At 39.7% G+C, this 16,533-nt stretch overlaps 1 protein-coding gene and 1 long non-coding RNA gene across 2 annotated transcripts in view; one reads left to right on the forward strand and one right to left on the reverse strand.

The window, feature by feature from the left end:
• Positions 1-4,566: 4,566 nt before the first annotated feature.
• LOC143514010 (uncharacterized) lies at positions 4,567-7,170 on the reverse strand. The gene is made up of 3 exons (XR_013130749.1): positions 6,978-7,170; positions 5,196-5,296; positions 4,567-4,698 (listed from the first exon to the last, which is right to left on the reverse strand). It is a non-coding gene; the product is annotated as an uncharacterized LOC143514010 (long non-coding RNA).
• Positions 7,171-7,244: 74 nt separating this feature from the next.
• Positions 7,245-16,533, forward strand: part of tnni1d (troponin I, skeletal, slow d) — a 32,028-nt gene continuing 22,739 nt past the window's right edge. Inside the window, exon 1 of the mRNA XM_077004720.1 lies at positions 7,245-7,248. The gene's annotated coding sequence lies outside the window, so the exon portion shown is untranslated. The remainder of the gene's footprint in view (positions 7,249-16,533) is intronic.

Consider the following 16,533-nt stretch of genomic DNA (forward strand, 5'->3'; position numbering starts at 1 on the left):
TAGTTGATTGTAGGTGTAGGAATCTCAGGGTCTCCAGAGGCATTAGGGTGGGTGAGATGTTTTGGCATTCATTGGAGTTGATAGAGTAGGTGGAGGGGCGTTTTCTGGCTTCGCCATTACAGTTTAAGAATTAAAGTTGCAAGGTTATTTGAGAACTTTATAGGAGTTGCTTTATAGGAAAAAGTTCTTCCTTTGAATGTAACCTTAATCTAATTCTAAGAACCAAAAGAAACCCTGCCCCTTGTGGGAGTCGTGGACTGTCATGGGTGGAGAACGTGCGGAATAAATGAAGTGACAAACACAAGTCTCGTGAAAACATGAATTTAATAACGTAAATGGTGCTCAAAATCCATGACATTTAAACAACAATCAGTGATATGCTGGTTACAACACAACATATATAGATAGATTTAGATATAGATGTATTGAGATATGTTCAGATAGTAGAGCACACACACACACACACACACACACACACACACACACACACATATATGCATGTGTGTGTGTCACGTCTAACCTCGCTCCACCTGTCAGTCATGTCTGTTTTGTTTTTCCATCTGCTAATGTTAGGTTTTCCATTTGTTCTCCTGTCACACCCTGGTATATTTATAACCCCGCCCCTTGTTATTAGTCTCAGGTGTTCCATGTAAGAGTTTTTATACCTGAGTTTGTAATTCAGCTTTGCTGATATCTCATTGTCTCATTCATTGTTTAGTTTTATCTTTCCTGGTTAAGTCTAGTTTTCTTTCATGTGTCTGGTCTTCTTTACTAAACACTGTAGGACAAAACATATCTGTGGGGTGTGTGGCTGTCGCCATCTGACCTGTTTACACAAAGAAAGAGAGAGAAAACCTGTAGAAGATACAATGGCTGATTCTACGACTATAGAAGGGCAAACGATTTAGGACGTTCACAAGGTTAATTCTCATGATTCGAGATGCATCTGCCACTTCAAGCATTGTCCCCATTTTAGTGTAATCTGTAAACAATCTTGGAAAGCTAATTCTAACACATGCCTCTTGACAGTGCCATTCAGCCTTTGTTAGAGAGTTAAATGTACAGTAGTTACTCAACTACTCAATGTTACTACAGTTACTCAATGACTGCTGTAGATACTGTTAAAGCTAGTCAAAGTGTAGGTGGCTTGCAAGATAGAAGCTTTCATAATGAAAATCGCGTCTTGTTACAGCAAGCATATACATGTGACTTTATTCCTGTGAGTCCTGTATACTGACTAAAGCTACAGGTTTGCAGTGGTCTCATCTTAAACATCTCTCAGATGAGTTGCCATTACTTCAAGATTGTGATGTGGGATTGCTTACTGGATATGACTATGCTTCAACTTTGGCCCCGCCTTGAGGTCGTTATAGATGATGAGACTGAACAATTTGCATAGAAGACCGAAGATGGAGTATAATAGGAGCAGCGAATCCCCATCTGGAGAGACAAGGAAGCCAAAGGTTTGTGCACAGAGTTGGAGTGAAGGAAACTGCTGTTCCGTCTGCTGCAGACATCTTGAGAGCTTTAGAGTCCGACTATAGTGAGAGAAATTCTGAGGGCAAACTTGTGTCCCAAGGTCATATGTGCTTTATTCAGTTTCTTAGTAAAACCATTCAACAGCGAGATGATGGACATTTAGTGATGCTCCTTCCATTTAAGGGTCAAAGGCCTCCCTTATTGCCAAATAATAGGAAACTGGCTACAGTTCGCCTTCATCACTTAAAGAGGAAGTTGAAAGCTAATCCACAATTTTATGATTATTACAAGAACTTTATGGAAGAGGTGATCAACAGTGGTGATGCAGAGCAGGTTCCAGAGATGGAGTTTGAAGAGGTTCTTTGGTATATATCTCATCATGATGTATCGCATCCCAAGAAACCTGGCAAGTTAAAAGTCGTCTTTATTTATTCAGCTAAATTTCGTGGCATCTCTTTATGACACACTATCGACAGGCCCTGACCTGACTAATTCTCTGGTGGGAGTCTCCAAAAAGAGGCAGTAGCCATTATCTGTGAGATTGAAAATGTTTAATCAATTCTTTGTCACGTCTGAGGACCATACATATTTGGGGTTTCTATGGTGGGAGCATGGAGACCTGGATTGTGAGCCCAAAGAATATCGGATGGCTGTTCACCAGGATGTGCTAACATTGGTTTGAAGTACTTAGCACAGCAATACAAGTCACTTTATCCATCTGCTGCAGCCTTTGTGGTAAACAAAGTTTTTATGTTGTTGATGGACTATTGAGTGTCCCATCACTTGAAGAAGCCTCTGAGTTGGTAGTTGGAAGCATAGGAGAAGTGTAAAAGAGGAGACTTGCGGCTTCACAAATTTAACCCAAATGAGAAATAATTCCTTAGTTGTGTGGATCCATCTGACAGAGCGGCAAATGTTGAAAGCCTTGACTTTAATCAAGAAACTGCTCCAGTAAAATATGCACTGGGCATTCAGTGGCTAATCGAAATTGACCATTTTAGCTTTAATGTAAACTTGAAAGACAGGCCCGACACCCGCTGTGGCAGTCTTTCAGTCATAGCCTCTTTGTACGATCCCTTGGGGTTTGTGGCTCCATTCATTTTGAGTGGAAAGAGTGCTCTTCAAGAGCTGTGCCACAGGAGTATTGGATGGGACGATCCAATTCCCAATGACATGCGTCCACGGTGGGAGGAATGGAAGATGGATCTCGAATGGCTGAGATATCTATCAATTTCAATGTGCTATTATCCAACACAATTCGGCAGAAATGTGAGCATTGAATTGCACCTCTTCTCAGATGGTAGTAGTGTGGGATTGCATGCATGTTCTTACCTACGCTACAAGAGTGACCATAACAAAGTCCACTGTAGCCTGGTCATGGCTAAAGCTAGAGTTGCGCCATCAAAGGGTACAAGTATTCCACGTTTGGAATTATCATCAGCTGTGATTGCAGCTCGATCGAGTGTTCTACTAAAATCACAATTGAACATGCAGATTGATGGAGAGTCCTTCCTCAAGTCACTCTTGCATACATTAATAATGAAGCACGGAGATTTCACGTAGCAAACTGTGTTCAGTTCATAAGGGAAAATACCAACGCTCGAACGTCTGTCTAGGTTTTCATCCTGGACAACACTTCTTATAGTAGTGGCAAGAATTAAAAGACAAAAGTTCTGATAAGCCTTGTTCATCAGCAGTCATTTGGCCAAGAAATAAAGGCACTTGAAATGGGACGGCATCTTTCTAGTCCTCTCTTCTGTCTAGGTCCAATTCTGAGCGATGGCATACTCCGTGTTAGTGGAGGCTTGAAACATGCAGGGCTCAGTGAAGGATGTTTATGGATTATTACGTTGTATACTTGCATTCCTCGGTGAGCACAGCAAGGTATGTGTGTAGTTAGTATGTTTGTGTATATGATTGTTTGGTATTTGAGACATTTGTATTTGAATGACGGCCATGTGTATGTCTGTATTTTATCCAGTTTTCACAGCGCCGTAAGGTGAAATGAATGGATTAAGTAGGAAAAAAAATAAAGGAGACTCTCTCTTTTGGATCCAAAGGTTGCTACATATGTGTGTGTGTATATAAATAAATAAATAAATAAATCATATATATTATTATAAAAATTTAAATACTGAAGCAAACATTGGCTTCAGTTTAAATATTTCAATTTAAATATAGCTTGATCAAATCAACTGCCCTTATAGATTAATAATTTACTGAATATTTTAGAAGGCAGTTATAGATTAAGGCAACATGGTTGTAAGTGTCACTAATAGTTAGAGGTTAGTAGTTACACCTATGTAAATTGGCCTTTGAATTCAGTCTTTGTACATGAACAGAACACTGTGTATAATCTAGTTGTCATGCCAACAAAAATTGACCTTTTTGATTTTACATGGTTCGTTGATAGCCTGGTGTTCATCACAGCATGTCCATTATAGTACGCAGAGAAGTGCATTTCTTGCCAAATAGCATTTCTTCTTTTTCCCTATACAAAACAATATCTCCACAGTCATGAAAATAAACATTCCTAACTGTCCAGGTTTGTCAACCAATAGGTGGCAGTATAGAGCACATAGTGATAATAGTAATGCTGAAGAAATTAAACTTACGTGTGATGTTGAGTATTATAACGTACAATAGAGTGATGGTAAAGTGATCACTGATGTAAAAGATATCCATCTGACAAAAAGGCTTCCCTGTAAACTGTAGACTAATCTACAAATGTCCCTCCGTGTCTGCAACATGCACTCTTCTTATAGTGGTTCAGCATGTGGCCTCTTTAAGATGGCTCACATGCCGATCGATACACATTGCACTTTGCGGTGACCCTAACGGGAGTGGACACTCCACGAAGGACATGCAGTCGGCCAGATGGTTGAAGTATTTCAGTAGTGATTTATAAACGCCCCGTCTGACGGCTCACACGGATACAGGAGAACAGATGCACAGCGTATTTGATTAATGACTGCTCTCTTGCTGTAAACCAGAAGTGTCATTCATACTTTACTGTTCCCAATGGCAGCGGAACTCCCAGTAAAAAAAGTGTTTTAGGCTATATTTACTTATTTATTTTTTACAGTACAATCTTGTATTACTCTGAGTCAGCTGTTGTATATTTCTGGATCCAGGATCTGAAAGGTGTTGTTTCGGTGTCGTAGAATATAGCCACCACAACACCCACACTGCAGCTGACGAAATATGATGACCAGAATCCTATGAAAGAGGCAGAAAGGCAGAGGGTGAGAGAGAGAGAGAGAGAGAGAGAGAGAGAGAGAGAGAGAGAGAGAGAGAGAGAGAGAGAAATGCTTGATACCCATGATTAAAAATTTGTATATATATATATATATATATATATATATATATATATATATATATATATATATATATATATATATATATATATATATGTGTGTGTGTGTGTATATATATATATATATATATATATATATATATATATATATATATATATATATATATATATATATATATATATATACAAATTTTTAATCATGGGTATCAAGCATTTCTCTCTCTCTCTCTCTCTCTCTCACCCTCTGTATCATGTTAAGTGGAGACTCATTTGCTGTGTTTGCAGATTTTAAGTGATGAATATGTTTGACCTGAATCATAATAAAGTAGGAACCAGTGTTCCCACCATCCCCCTTCATTGATTTAGATCAGACCCCCACAGATTGAATGGGGTGATTTACCTTTGTGCTGGAGCACTGGGACTTCCCAGACTCCCATTTGCTGATGCATTGCAGAGGATTGATTTCAGCCGACGCTGTCCTCAGAAGGTCACATCTCTGTCCTGTTATGATGGAGGGCATGACTGGTCAAAATTTGAACCATTTCTTTCCTCTTAGGAAATGAAAGTCAGGAAGGGGGAGGGGGAGAAAGAGAGATGGAGAGAGACCTATAGAGAAAGGTATAGGGAGGGAGAGGGATGAAGAGAGAGAAAAAAGAGACACAGAGAAAAAAAAAGAGAGAGAGAGTACATTCATTGCCTGATAAAAGCACTCTCAGACTGTTTCCACAGGTTAGATAATGTCTGAAAGGAGAATGGAGCATGTAGATGGTTGATAAGGAGAGATAGCTGTAGTGTGGCCCTGACAGGGAACTTTCACACCCACACACACACACACACACACACACACACACACACACACACACACACACACACACACACACACACACACACACACACACACAAGTGATTGGTTGTAAACGTGCCAAGCAAAAGCAAATGCCATTGCAGGCTCTCCACAATTAAGAATAATGGTTAATGGTTCCAGTCCAAATGAGATCTGTAGCTTGTGAGTACTAACTCACATAATGGACAGAAGTGGAGAAAGGAGGAAAGGGCTATGCATTAAAATTATTAAAGAGAGAGACAGAGAGAGAGAGAGAGAGAGAGAGAGAGAGAGAGAGAGAGACAGACAGAGAAAGAGAGAGGGAGAGAGACAGACAGACAGATAGAGAAAGACAGACAGAGAGAGAAATACAGACAGACAGGCAGGCAGAGAGAGAAAAAAAGGGGGAGAGAGGGAGGGAGGGAGGGAGGGAGGGAGGGAGAGACTGAGTGAAAGAGTATCTGGTTCTTATATATTCCAGTTAAAGGTGATGTGTTGATGAATTAAATATTGGTAGATGTGGTGTTTCCATGATGTTACAGCAGATATGCACGTGTAGACAGACGAGCATGCGTGTGCACACACAGTGTGACCTTCTGTCTCAGACACATAACACCCGAGTGAGCTGATAATGACAGCGCAGTTTCTGGCTTGGCTAGCAGGACATTTCCTTAGCAGAGAGAGAGACAGACAGACAGACAGAGGAGACACAGACAGACAGAGGAGACACACCCACACACAAACACACACACACACACACACACACAGAGAGAGAGAGAGAGAGAGAGAGAGAGAGAGAGAGAGAGTATCTGGTTCTTAGAAATTCCAGTTAATAGTAATGTGTCGAATAATTAAATATTGGTAGATGTGGTTTCTTCCATGATGTTACAGCAGATATGCACGTGTAGACAGACGAGCATGCGTGTGCACACACAGTGTGACCTTCTGTCTCAGACACATAACACCCGAGTGAGCTGATAATGACAGCGCAGTTTCTGGCTTGGCTAGCAGGACATTATCTTAGAGACAGAATGGTCATCATTGTCCACCTCTGCAATTGTATCAATGAATGTACACATGATTCCAAAAGGAGACATGATCTTAATTCTAAATTATCTTAATTATAAACAATCTTAATTTCAAAACAAGATATGATCTTATATATGAGAATGTTTGACTGACTGGTTGCCTCGATGTTTCTTTCGAAGATTTTTATGGCATTTTGGATTCTGCATTAACTAAGACATCTTTTTATTTTGACATTTAAAACCTTTAACCGTGGCCTCACCAGAATTAGACCTCTATATTACTTCCACTGCTCTTACATTGTGTCATAAAGCGTCCTGTGTCAATACATACCACGTTCTAAGGGCCTGTTCCTGCTTCCGTTCTAGTCTCACATCCTGTTCCTGTCTTCATAGCAGGTCTGGGTCATGCACCATTATCTGCATCAGAGCCCCACTCTCTCCTCTACTCCACACCCTGGTCCATTGCTACTTATCGGGCCCGGCCACTAACTCCACAGGCTGCCCAAACCCCAGCCTTCGACCCGGCTCCTACAGTGGGTCCTCAACTCACATTGGCTCTCATTTCTGCCTGTGCGTAGCTCAATTCCTGTTCCAGACATCTTGACATCCCTTTAGCTGTTTCCTGATTCCTTTCAGCAGTCTAGTTTCGTTTCATCGGTTCCCGTTTTCCTGTCCCCGGTCCTCTCTGGTTGTACCAGTGTGCTTTGGGAGCCACATGTGGAAAAGTTTCATTTCCGCATGTCATGACTGGCCTGAATTTTGAGAGACCTTTTTTGTTTTTTTTTCTGTCCACTGGAAAAACAGCTTCCATTCAACTTTATTTTCTCTGACTCACAAGCAACCCCAATAGCCAATCACATTGCAGGTTTTAGGTCACCTCAGCCTTGTAATTTGCTCTGCGGGTCCTGAGTTGTTGCTAACCACAATGGACAATCTAGAAATATGCTGCTGGCTTCATGACTTGATTAGCCATCCATCTGTTACGACTCTGTCAGTGTTTTGTAGATCGGTGACAGGTTTTGGAGGAAGACACGATCAAGCAAAGGGTTGTTGTCTTTGGTCGATACTGGAGGAGAGCCTATAAAAGAGGAACAAGATGGCTCAATGGCCAGAGAGAGGATTGGACTTTGTTTGCAGCATGGCGGTCATGGGTAGCCTGCTTCCCTGAATGAACTTTGTGGTTCGCAGTTTATTGTGTGTGAACTGCTGCTGTAAGAAACCTCTGTTGGCTGTTGGCTGGTAATTTTCTATGTCAGTGAGGCAATAGAGGTAGTATTTATTTTATTATTTTATATATATATATATATATATATATATATATATATATATATATATATATATATATATATATATATATATATATATATACAGTATATATATATATATATATACACACATGAGAGTAACCATGCAAATATATAAATAAAAATAAATAAGTAAATGTTCTCAGGGAGCCAGGAGGATACCAACGTCTCTCTCTTTTTATTGTGTTGCGGTCTGCCCTAGACCAGGTGGAAACACATCATTGGCCCAAGCACAGGGATGGGCCAGCATTGGAGGAGAGGCCTCAGGCCTTAACTACTGATTAACCAGCTGCATATAAATAAGTGCTGACAAATGAGAGAATGAGGGAGAAAGGGAAGAGAGAGGAAGAACCAACCAGGGCAACACAACTGGGTCTGCGTAGCCCATTTGGCACTGTGCTAATGACCCTGCTAAAGATATCATCAGTTTTCCAGTTTTCCATGTCACATTTTAATTACAACCAAACCCTTGAGTTTAATCAATTAGAGCAAGTCTCAAGCCAGGCTATGAACTATGACACAGCAAATGAGGGCAACACAGAATTTTCTGTTCTGTTACAACCAATCAGATTTCCTGTTAAAAGTCTGTCTCACCAAAAAGGATGTGACTACATTTGGCATTGTCTATATTGGCTACAAACCTACATGTAAAAGAACAAACCTATTCATGTGCTCCCTTGCTTTTGAATTGTGAAGTAAAAAAGTCAGTTTTATCCAAACTTTATCAAACAAATTTCATATTTCATGCTAATTTGCTGAAGTGAAGTTGTGTATCTACAGGGAAGGCACTACACCTATATGGTAAAATATTCTAAACATTTTAAAACAAAAAAAAATAAAAACATAAAAAAATGTAAAATTATGGGAAACTGGTGAAACCTCAGCTCTGTGTGGATCAGTAATGTCTGTCTGAGTATTGTGTGAGGCGAGACAGCTGCAGGATGACAGATGGAACGTCCTGAGGGCAGTGCAGGACTACCTCACGATTCTCTCCTGGGGATTTCAGGGGCACTTTGGGGGCAAAGGTTGATGATGAAGTCATAAATGTATAATATAAATGATAATTAGATATGCATTTCCTAAAATACAGAGTGCTTGCACTGAATCCAAAAATAGACTTAAGAGGTTTATGTAAAAAGCTGTGTGTACTAGGCTTGGGAGTTGAACCTAGAAATAATCAATACTTTAATTCTAGGCCAGGGGTGGCCAACCCGCGGCTCGCGAGCCGCATGCGGCTCTTTGCCTGGTTTCATGCGGCTCCCCAGCCGGTCCACGGGCTCACCTGCACAAACGGGGCGACACACTGCTACATTTTCGTGGTGCGCGGTTAGTTTACAAGCGGCGTAGTGGAAAACAATTTGACTGTCTTCACAGCTAATAATTTACACTCGCCCCCCCCCCGCTCAACAGATTACACTCGCCCATGTACGATGTCGCTCTTTGCCGTAACACAGTAAGAAAAGTGGCTCTTGGTCTATGACGGGTTGGCCACCCCTGTTCTAGGCAGTCTGGAATTGATAACTGATTCCAAAGCTTTGGAATCAAATCCACAGAGTGATATTGTATTTTTCCCACTGCAAAGTGCACAAGTACTGTGCTTTAATTGTGTACTGTCTCCACAGGCTGTCTTGGAGTATGCGTTGCTTCATCATAGACATATCAGTATCAACTCAAAAAGCAAAATAAAATGTAAAATGTGCAAAAATGTGTATGCAGGGACGGAAGCACTGTGTGAAGTGTTAAAACTTTTTATGCAGTTTACAATGAGTCAGCTCCAGTAAACTTTTAGAGTATTACACTAGTGGCCCAGGGCACTGAACCTCATCTACATGTAAAAATGTGTAAGTAATTAAGAAATAGATGGGGAAAAAGTATACTCTGCAGTCTAAAGATGTTTATGATGCTGGATATAGCGTTGTTATGTTGCAGGGCCTGTAATGAAAGAAGGTAGTTAAACAAGGACCTTCATTGCCACAACACAAATGAAAATATTATAACATTTACAAAATGAGTAGTATAATAATATGAATACTGTTTTGAAGTATCCCGTCAGTGTGTAATGATAGTAATGATGATGCTTCTGGCACTGTGTGCCTTGGAAGAAGAATAATTTGGAGTTCTATTCAGAGAATATATACTTTATCTTATATATGGGATAAATATATGATAGTGTCACGTTACAGTCTATACAGACTATAACCACGTACTCCACAATTCCCAGTATGCCGGGTCCTACATTATATTATGGCCATTGAATTATCCCTAAACAAACCAGTAACAAAATAATTCATACATAATAAAATTAAGAAGGTAGACTTCTATATCATTTCATGAAAATAACAGGTCCCACTTTATTGTAGATCAACACTGATGTACAACTGAGAGACTCTCCCACACCCGATAGGGGTTTCCCCCTGGCTGGAAAAAACCCTCCAGAAAATGACCAACACGCATACAAAGAACTCATATTTATATGCATGTTCAAGAATAATTACCGGTATACAATTTTGACATACAGTCTTTGGAATCCCCAGACCATACATTATTCAATATATGCAAATTAAAATTAATTATTATGAACGTTTATGTATGACATTATCATATCCCATTGGAGATTTTGACTTTTGGATTTGTTTGCCATTTTTCTTTCTGGTTTTTAATTTTGATATTGCTCTCTCTATTTTAACTTTGGACTGATCTCTTTCTCTGTTTATAACTTTGGACTGATCTCTCTCTCTCTCTCTCTCTCTCTCTCTCTCTCTCTGTTTTTTTGTTCTTACTCGGGCTATGTTTTTGCTGACTTTCATTAATTATATTAATATTGCATTTTATCCGTGAGCATATCTCCTGTTTTTTTTCAAATAAATGATAATATATTTTTTGGGTTTGGGTTTATAGTGATCTATGATTATAATTGGCAATGTTTAGAACACTTTCTAAACTGCAATTTTCCAAAACATAAATCCAACTCTTCAAATTGGCATATTGTATATCTGCCAGTATATCTGGAGATATCTGCAAATGAATATTGCATTAGACATACTTGAGAAATAAACATTTTATTTCTATTTATTCTGCTGTATCTTTGGGCCTGGGCAGGCGAAATAACTTGTTCTATAATCCATGCAATAACCATCCTGCCGCTAAGGTTGCTCTTCTGTAAGGGGAATAATGTGGAAGGAGGAAACTGCTGATGAACCATTCACTGACCACATTACAGTATTGGAAAGATCACTGAGACTCCTAAAGACCACTGAAACTCCTGAAGATCACTGAGACTCCTGAAGATCACTGAGGACTGTCATGACGTGCTACCTTACAGCTTTTCCCAGCCACTTCAATGCTAGATTGTGGATTTGCACCAAACATGCCAAAGAGCTCATTTAAGTTTCTTCAATGTATGAATTAAATCTGGATCACTGTTTTCTTACTGGTTAATTGCATCTTATGAACTGAGCATGATTGATTAAGTCTGCTTTTGCTTAAACCAGGACATCTATTTTTTATTTGTGTTTTGTTGTGAGAGGTCTTAAGTGTTTTAAATAGCAGTATATTCTTCATTAATGAGGTTAAGTGTGCTTTGTGATGAAACTTGTCATTGAGGGTATGCAGAGAGAGTGTATATGTGCAATATGTAAGTGTTTAGTGATTAGTGTTCAACGTTTTGTTAATAGAATGTTCATTTTGTTAAAAGAAGATAAACATTCATAGGAATTTTTTTTTTTGCCTAAAGCTTTGATCCTTTCACTTTGTAAGCACTTCCTTCAACTACATTTACAGCTTATGTAATGACAATAATTGCTTGAAAGGAAGATTATGGCATGTCCAAACTGTCAACTGTGGGAACAATAGATTTCATGTTTTCTGTTCCAATTCCAATGAAGATCCGAGATGTGGAGGCTTGTAAGTCCATGAGTGAGTTCTTAACTGTATGCTGGTGTGTAGTACAATGGGTAATCAGTATTCATAAAATTAGGACTCCTTGAAAAAGGTCTTATGAGAGGATGCCAGCAGAATTGGCGTGTTCTGTACGCTCATGCGCTGTTAATGAACAAAGATCTCCTTGTCTTGGACACCTCGTGTCAACGAATCATAAGATGACGTCAAACAATGCTTCAGGATGTTGAAAGAAAACCATCAATCACCCACGCACACATACAACCCACACACCCCCCACCAACACCCCTGTCCCCCTCCCCCACCTTCAACCTTCATGTCATCAATCTGAACCTCAACCTCAAAACATCTTGAAAACACGTTAGAGATCAGTAATACAGTAAGAACCACAGGGAAGCCCAGTACCAGTTTGTTTGTTTGTTAATTGGGTTAATGTTCTTGTGATGGTCTTGTGGGATGTGCATGGGCAAAGCATGAATAACTGGGTACTTTCCAGTGTTTGCATATACTGTGTGATGTGTGAGGGAGGCAGGACTCTGAGATGAGAGCAGGCTATGTTGCGTCTTTATTATCGACACCACGGTAAGAATACTGAACGGACACATAATGTAGCGGGACTAACGTCAAACAAGAACGGACAAAGACGCTGGACAAGATGCACAGTTGAATACAAGAACATTAACAAGACACATAAACACACATGCACATGGACACAGACAAACATAAACACTCACACAGACACGCCAGAGGGAGGAGTCAGGGGCTATACCATGACACTCTGACAAAGCTTCACCAGAAACTCATCAGGTCCACATACACACACAAATCAATCAATCAATCAATCATTTTTAAAATTAATATCAGAATATAAGGGGTATAGGACATTACATCTCTCTCCTCCACAAGAACAAACGTCTCCATTCAATCAGAGAAGCACAGTAATTCCTGGTTGAGGTCATGCCTTTGGTTAATGAATAACTTCCACTATGAGAAGGCAGATTAAACAATGATTTATTTTAAGACAACTGTGGGAGGGTGACTTCTTTATACTTCAGGTTTCAGATGTGATCTCCTGGGTGTAATATGTAAAGTGTTTAAGGGTAATAAATCAGGACAACCTCAGCTAAAATATTTCCAGTGCGTATATCCGCAGAAGACATGGCCATGACGAACAGACTGTGGTTCCTAGCGGAAAAATGGGAGCAGGAAAGAAGAACGACAAACTCAGAATAACGCATCTGTTTGAAAATGAAATAGGAGTTAATAAATCGCAGGCAATCAGAGGCCGGTTGCTACGGCAGCAAGGCACGAGTGCAGGTACGGCTGCGGCGAGGAGTCTGAAAAGCTTCAATGACTCTTCACGGAACAAAGACAAAAAAAACAACAACCCCCCCCAAATCCTTTTAGCTAGTGATGAGAAAATTTGATGATTTTACTGTGGACTTTTAACAGCATCCAGTTCAAACAGGTTTGCTGAAATCCAGGTAATTATGCGAGCTTCTTACAATACTAGGCCAAGATATTTTTATCTTCTGAGTGTATGTTGGCAGTAGAGGTGCAGTGTCTGTTTCAGGCCTACTGCACCTCTACCATGGGGCTTCACACACATTACTTACACTATACAACCATTACCTACTGCGGAGGCTTACAGAAAGCTTATGAAGGGCCTGCTGAGTATATGTGCATACGTACAGAATAAATCACACAGCAGATAATAATAAACTTCGTGAAAGTTTATTTACGTCTGTAGTATAAATATAAACCGATACACATGAACGCAGTGTATCATTATTCTTATTTGCTCTTGGGTGTTCCAAAAGTGCACATGGTAATTGTGGTTGGTAACGTGGGAAGCTTATTTGGTGCACGTTGGATTTTGCAGCATAAGTCTGCTGCACATGAAACATCTGCTCTGTGTGCTCTTAACATTTTGTGAAAGTCAGACAAATCAGGACGATTTTCTGAACGAGATGGTGATGCTCTCATCACCTCCTGCAAAAATAAATGAGCAAGCACAGCTTCCTCCATCCCCAGCGCTCACGGTGGAGAAGTCATCAACAGCTCTTTATCTATCTGCACGTGTGGACAGAGAGCCACAGGATACATCTGCAGGCCCCTCCATCAAAACACAGACAGGATATTGCAACAGATATTTCTTTGGGTGAATTGAATTCACCGTTGACATCTTTCTGAAGTCCAGACCAGGTCTTTATCCTGGATTAAAGATGGTCTTTACTGCAGAACTTGCAAAATCCTGCAAAATCCTGCAGCGTTTTGGCTCAGCAAATACGTGTGAAGTACAAAATGTGCTGGTCGGACCAAATGTTTCAGCTTCTCGCGCAGCGTTAATGAGACGCTCGCGCGGACGGCCTGCTGCTTACTCTTGAAAGAAAGCCATTGAAATAAAATGGCAAAGTCTATTAGCTATCTCAAATCCTTATCATGAAACTCTATCCTGGAATAAACGAATTTACTGAAACTAACTAAGTGGCTAAGCACAGAGCAGGCGCTGAAGCAAAGGGCGATCTGTCCTCAGAGGCCTTGCGTCCGCAGCCCAGACAGACGCACAGTCTGGGCGGTAAGTAGTCTGGGCTGATCAAGTGTGTTTACAGTGCGCCGGAACCATGGTCAGCTTTGTGTGGGTGTATTAAACCTCTGCTCCTGCTCTAGCATCTGGTACTGGAAGAAACATGCTCCATATTTCATGTGGACTGCATGAAATGAAAAATGTATGCACATGCATGTGTATGTGCTTGTGTGGAAATATTAATTTTATCATAAATCATCAAGTGGCTAGTACTAATAAACCAATAAATATTTTCATTTTTGTATGTTATTTCTTTTTTGTGTGTGTCCTCTCCAATTCTTTAATTGTCTGTTAAACAGAAAGATAAATGACACGGTGGTTGTGGTGGTCTTCTATAGCTACTAATTCTCTGGCACTTGGTTGTCTCCAAGGAGACAGCAGTGAATCCATTTCTTTCTGTATTGGGGAGGAAACAGTCAATTTTTGGACGACACTAATCCTAGTTTCACAACCCACAATCTGCCATCAGCAGAGACAAACACAGAAAGCGTCACCATTGCCTTCTCCAAAACTTGATTTGTTACAAGAATTCAAACATTTCAGAATTGTGGGGCAATCATGGTGTGCCCGGAAGATGTGTTAATGACTCTGAATCCTATACTCAGAAGATGTGTTAATGACTCTGAATCCTATACTCAGATGTGTTAATGACTCTGAATCCTATACTCAGAAGATGTGTTAATGACTCTGAATCCTATACTCAGAAGGTGTGTTAATGACTCTGAATCCTATACTCAGAAGGTGTGTTAATGACTCTGAATCCTATACTCAGAAGATGTGTTAATGACTCTGAATCCTATACTCAGAAGGTGTGTTAATGACTCTGAATCCTATACTCAGAAGATGTGTTAATGACTCTGAATCCTATACTCAGAAGATGTGTTAATGACTCCTATACTCAGAAGTGCTTTAGGTGGGTGACACAGTCATCTCAACTGTGTCATCGTCTTACATTTTGAAATACTTGAATAATTAATTTGATCCCATATGCCATGGACAGTGACTGCTATACCAAAATAAAAATAATAATTAGAAACATTCTCAGCTGTATACCTGATAAAAAACATGTTTCCCATTACTTTCAGGGGTACAGTTTACATATTTAAAGCCATTTACTTAAATGCAATAAAAGCAAGAATTAGATCAGACTATTTTTGTCTTTTGGTCATTAAAGAGTTTCAGACACAGTCACTAGCTTATTTCACTTACAAAAGTGATTTTTTTTTTCAAGTAATTAATATTCATACATTTCCACAGATACATTTTTATTTAAATTTTATTTACACGTTTTGTAGCTTTAACCTACCTATACCTGTGACATTTCGTTTTTACACTATATGAATATTTAACAGACTCACAGTAACGAGTGAAATTGGTACTAGAATTAGGCTTTTAGAAATATAAATATTAATAAGGATTTAGATGAGGAAATGAGTTCTAGTGTACTGTTTCGTGCAAAAACGCGTATTAACTGCAGACATCAAAAGTGTGACAAAGACAGCAGGATGGAAAATCAGAGCAGTGTCATGCAGCCCTGATGTAGAAACTACAACTCCCAGAGTTCACAGCGACGTCTGCCTCATTCTTCATCTCCACAAACATTGCATAGTGTTGATATAATGGTTTTTTCTTATCAGTAACATTAGCACCAATATATTTTGCTTACCAGTAAACTTGATATTAAAGTTAGACATGATGCTGCATAGGGTGCATTAAATTACAAAAGTATATTCATAATTTTGGAGGGGTATTACAAGAGTTAAGCAGAATATTAGAATGCGTTAACACCTGTGCAAGTTCAAAGAATATGTTTTAAGTTGAAAACAGGTCGTCAGCATCTGCGAGATGTGCAAAACAGTAAAAAGGTCAGGGCAGAGTGGCTGACGTAATCTATTTAAGAGAAATAGGTTTTCAGACATAGGGAGATTCCATCGCAGAGTAGCAAAGGTGGGGGCTTATACACAGATCATACTGTTTCTGTTTGAGAGACCTGCACACAAAGCTACAGAGTAGAGTAGAGAGGCCTCTGTGTGTTCTCTCCAGAGCCCTCTGTCTTTTTTACTTGCTTTTAATAAAAGGTTAAAGACAAGACTGGTGAT

This window comes from Brachyhypopomus gauderio, chromosome 5, assembly GCF_052324685.1.
Source record: "Brachyhypopomus gauderio isolate BG-103 chromosome 5, BGAUD_0.2, whole genome shotgun sequence".
NCBI lineage: Eukaryota > Metazoa > Chordata > Actinopteri > Gymnotiformes > Hypopomidae > Brachyhypopomus > Brachyhypopomus gauderio.